This window comes from Poromitra crassiceps (genome assembly GCF_964638095.1).
Source record: "Poromitra crassiceps genome assembly, chromosome: 5".
NCBI lineage: Eukaryota > Metazoa > Chordata > Actinopteri > Beryciformes > Melamphaidae > Poromitra > Poromitra crassiceps.
Genome location: NC_139642.1, coordinates 37,151,122 through 37,156,429, shown reverse-complemented (window position 1 = coordinate 37,156,429; position 5,308 = coordinate 37,151,122).

Here is a 5,308-nt window from a genome sequence, read left to right as displayed (position 1 = left end):
TAAAAATGTGATTTTCAGTGAGCACAGAAAAACGTTCCACTTTCAGCAGCTGAACGTCAAAACAGCCTTCTAGTGTCAAACTCTGCACAGACATCATTCTGCACAGTGAAGCTCAAACATCCAACTGAACGGACAAGAAGAAAAACACATTTTGAACACAGGTGTATTTTTCACCGGTTTCAAACGTGCCTCAGCCAATCAGAAGCGAGAGGGGAAACTCACATTATACGTTTTATAGCTGTGCTGTGCTGTATCTGTGACTGGCTGGATTCCCAACCTTTTCTGGCTCATGGCCCACTTGAAAATCTCAAAAATGTTTGGGGCAACAGCAACACATCTGACTGTAAAGAGTACGGAAGCCACTAATGCATTAACAATAAAAGGAGCTGTCCATCAGCACCACACATAAATCAGAAACTAAAAGTGAGAGGCTGTCTGCAATAAGCTAAACAGATAATTGATTACATTTGACTAATTAAATAACGGTATCATTCAACAATGGAGAAATGCATTCTAATAGATAATAATAATAATTAAAAAACATTCCACAAAGATCGTCATGTTTTGCAAATGATTTGGCAGCCCACTTGCAATACCTTCGTGGCCCACCATTGGGCCGCGGCCCACAGGTTGGGAATGGCTGGGATAGAGTGTTCCACTGGTACCAATCAGTTAACTGGGAGAGTCTCCAGGAAGACAGAGTGATCTCACAGCTGTTACATAACAGAAAGAGAGAGGCTCAGGGAGAGAGAGAAAGTTTACTTGAGTTCGACTTCATTCTTGAACGGTTTTGCTGTCTTTTATGTGCTTTTATGTGTCTTTTGTGCTTCAGTTGTAGTTAGAATCAGACCTTTTGAAATGCTGTTTTGTTTTAGATTTTTTTGTTGGTGGACTCCTTCAGGTCTTATATAGGAGAGAGGCTATAGCTATCAAAGTCTGTTCTTAATTTAACCCCGCCTCCCCCCTCAACACTGCATGTGGTGTGAGCCCCAACTGAATCGATGATGACATATCAGGCTACCCCACCAAGGTTTCCCCAGCGGTGGATATATGATTTAATCATGAGTTTACTGATAGTTTGCAGCTTGTGCCTCTTTGTGACAAGAAGTGAAGCAACATAAGCCCCAGGAAAAATAACTAGCATACAGTAAACCTACTGTAAACCTTGCAGAAGGACACAAGGCTACAAAACACAGGGAAACTAGGCTGTAGTTCTAAAGTGCCTGCCTGTATTCCCAAAAGTAATATCATAGGAGATGAACACTCTAAACTCACTTTTGAGAACCACAGACACACACACAACACGGCGAACACGCACACACTCATGCACACGCACGCACGCACGCACGCACGCACGCACGCACGCACACACACACACACACACACACACACACACACACACACACACACACACACATACACACACACACACACACACACACAAGACCTTGACTGAGTGCAATAATTCTGTTCTTTTGCCATTTGTACATTGCTGCTGCACAACTTGCCCTGACAGCACCTTCTCCTGACAAGTGGTGCTATTTTTATCCTATTTTATTTCAATTCTATTGTGTTTTTCACTATTTGCCTTATTTACGTACTACGTATTAATTGAATCTTGAACCTTGAATCTCGGCATGCTACAAAAACTGCTTTACTTTTACGGTAAAAACAAATGGATCAGGCAGACAAGCAGCAAATGGCTTTTTGGCAATGACTGCCCGCTGTGCACAATTACGCATGACGCAAGTGACGATGGTCGAAATGGTGCGTGTGTTTGTGTATGTGTGTGTGTGTCCGTCCAGCCACCACAGAAGATCACAGGGTTGAGGGTGGCTGGCTCAGGGTGTCACCTTGTCTGTGTCCTGGCTGCAGCAGGGGAGACACAGACAGAGAGACAGACAGGCAGCACATGGAGAGCAGAGGCTGAGAGCAGAAACAGATGTCACAAGATTGGCCTCCTCTGCGGCTGATTGCATCATCAGCAGGGTCCAAATTCCACCTTTGAAGGGTGATGCATAGAGGAAAGAAACACTAACAAGTTGTCTCAAGTATTTCCTCCCTTTCAGCTATCGCTATGTGCCAGCAGGTAACCTTTCCATGGAAGGAATACGGAAGGGTGTGTGTGTGTGTGTGTGTGTGTGTGTGTGTGTGTGTGTGTGTGTGTGTGTGTGTGTGTGTGTGTGTGTGTGTGTGTGTGTGTGTGTGTGTGTGTGTGTGTGTGCGCGCGCGCGTGCGTGCACGCGCGTGTGTATGTGTGCTGGGTGGCTTTTGATTGATTGAATCCCCCTCACTAATGACGTTAAACCCCTAAATGAAAGTAGAAACTCAGGAGTTAGTAGGAAAACCAAACACACAGTGACTTAGCCAATGTGTGTTCTCCTCAGACATGGCGTATGACTCCATGATATGATGACGCTCCTCCTGAGATGAGAAGAGGACATCAGTGATATATAGAGAGTCGAAGTGACCGCCTACTTCCTGCTTCAGCACTGTACCAGAGATTTTTATCCGCCATTTATTTTCACATAGACATTTCGTAAAATGCTTATAAAAATAGTTTTACTTGTTCGAACCAAGCGGTTCAGATATATTTAGAAACAGGAGAGACCACATAACATTTCACTCAGACCAAAACGTAAAAAAATTGCGGATTTAAAGAAAATATTTTTCGATGTAGCTTTTTTTAAGTTTTGGTCCGAATGAAATGTTATGTGGTCTCTCCTATTTATAAATATATCTGAACCATTTGGTTTGACGAAGTAAAACTATTTTTATAAGCATTTTATGAAATGTCTATGGTAAAATAAATGACGGATAAAAATCTCTGGTACAGTGCTGAAGCAGGAAGTAGGCGGTCACTTTGCCTCTCTATAGGATAAATAATCCGGAGGATTCAGGAGTAATGACATTGGTGGTGGTCAGGGGAGGAGGTGGGGCGAAACATCTACTTTGGCGATGATCAGCAACTGAGGGGTGACAGCATAGATAGGTCAGTTAGGACATAGTAGAAAACATGGACTCTGATATACTACTCTGGTTAGGTGAATGGCCAGCGGAGTGGCTTGAGCTGATTGGATATTGGCCAGAGAGGGAGAGCGTGGGAGACTGATTGGACAAGGAGAGAAGCATGAATGAAGGGGCGTGCATATCAATGAATGGGTGATATAACCTGGACCGGGCTTTGCCTGAGGTAGTCTTCATTATTGAAATTAGTCTACTCTAAATACATTACTTGTACATCTTTGAAATGTGGGCAAAATCCCAAACTAACTAACAAATCTGATGTTTTACTGAGAGGAAATATAAACAATGAGACAGCCTGTTAACTCTGCTTAAATGCATTTATTTGGTCTCATTCATAAAGTATTTGACGCGTATATGTTTTCAACGTGCATAAATCAAAGTTATGATTTACCAAACATACTATATCTCTTTGAAATGGCTGCCTGGTTTACTTTTTGAAGATAATATAAGGTGAAGTGGAAATGGCAGTAAAAATGGTCAGGGACGTTCATTGATTTATGCACAAAGTGGCTCTTCTCACGATGATAAGGCTTGAATTGGGTCGTGATGGTTTGTCATTTTTAAAAAGTGGGATGCCAGAAAAAAGGTTTGGGAAGCACTGCCTTAAGGGAGCAGCCCCCCTCTGAGTTGAATACTTTATGGTTAACGGGGGGGGGGGGTCACAGGGGGTCACACAACATTTCAGCAAGAACATCTCCAAGGACTGACTCCACCTCAGCCCATGTTATTATTTGTAGGCTATAGGCTATATATTTATGTCGTTATGGTGACATTACTGTCACATTGACAAGTAATGTGCAGTTCCTGTTCTCAAAGGCCGTAGATCGGATAGAGACACTGCGTAACGCGTCATCATTCAGAAACCACGCCCAAGACGGGGGAAAACAGAAAGCCCCCCTCCAATCCTGGCGTTCTCCCATGTCACGTGCATGGTTGCATGTTGCAGAAAAAGATCGTATATACGGAAGATGAACACTCCAACTTACTTCCTTGACAGCTAGATCCACATTTTTCTTCTCACAAATTCTCAATGGCTTCCTTGTTTTGCTCAGGAGTACAAAAAAACTTTAACTGGTGATTTTTTACATTTGTTGTCTGCGCAGCCCACCACACAACAGCTTTTAGCTATGTTTAATTCAAGGAAAATGACGCTGGTGTGTGGAAATGAACGGAGCCTTTCCCCCGTGATGGGCGTGGCCTATTTCATGCAGTGTCTCTATAGTTTAACACAATTTGTTTGTTTCACTTCTTCCACTTCTTTGTTAGAAAACATACATTTGTTGGTTTGTTTGTGTTAAACTAAACACTGACATGATGGTAATGCCTCGTTCTTTATGACTCACCATAGCAGAAAGGAGATTCAGCTCTTGTAGATCTCATCTCTAATACTGTATATCTGTGGTTCAGCTTTAATTGCATGAAGAATGGCTGATTTTGAGACAGACAGGGAGAGAGAAAGAATGGCAGGCAGACAGAGAAACCTGTAGAAAGAGACAGCAAGTTTGATTTCAAATTCCACTCTGATGCTCTTCCACTGTGAGGTATCATCAATCTGTGATGTTCAATACATTCCAGGAGTTGTTTTGTGATAAAAGTGTTGTTATCTACTTTTTTGGCATTTCCCCCTCAACCTACCACCTCTACTTCTGTCTAAAGGTAAAGGTAAAGTCCCACTGATTGTCACACAATGTGTGAAATTTGTTCTCCGCATTTGACCCATCCCCTGGGGGAGCGGTGAGCAGCAGCGTGCGCCGCGCTCGGGAATCACATGGTGATTTAACCCCCCAATCCCAACCCTTTGATGCTGAGTGCCAAGCAGGGAGGCAAATGGGTCCCATTTTTATAGTCTTTGGTATGACTCGGCCGGGGATCGAACTCACGACCTCCCAGTCTCAGGGCGGACACTCAGACCACAAGGCCACTGAGCTGTCTACTACTGATAGCACAAGAGAGTGAGTTTTTCCATTTGAGAAAAGTTACAAAACATAAGCGTATTCGTTGCTGCAGCCTGCTGCATAGCATTCTGGTCTCTCTGCTGCTCCTGTGGGTGGAGAAACATCTCTCTCCTCTTCTGAGATGGATTTCTCCCTGTATGATTGTTGAACGTGTCTTGGCGCAAAATGGCAGCTCTACAAAGAAGCCCTCCCTCTTTGATTCTGAGGGATCGACTCGACACCAAAACCTTATGTTGACTGCAAATGTTTTACATCCTGAATCATCTGCTCATATCAAACTCCATTGTGGACATACAGTATCTCTATTACCCCTTTCACACCATGAG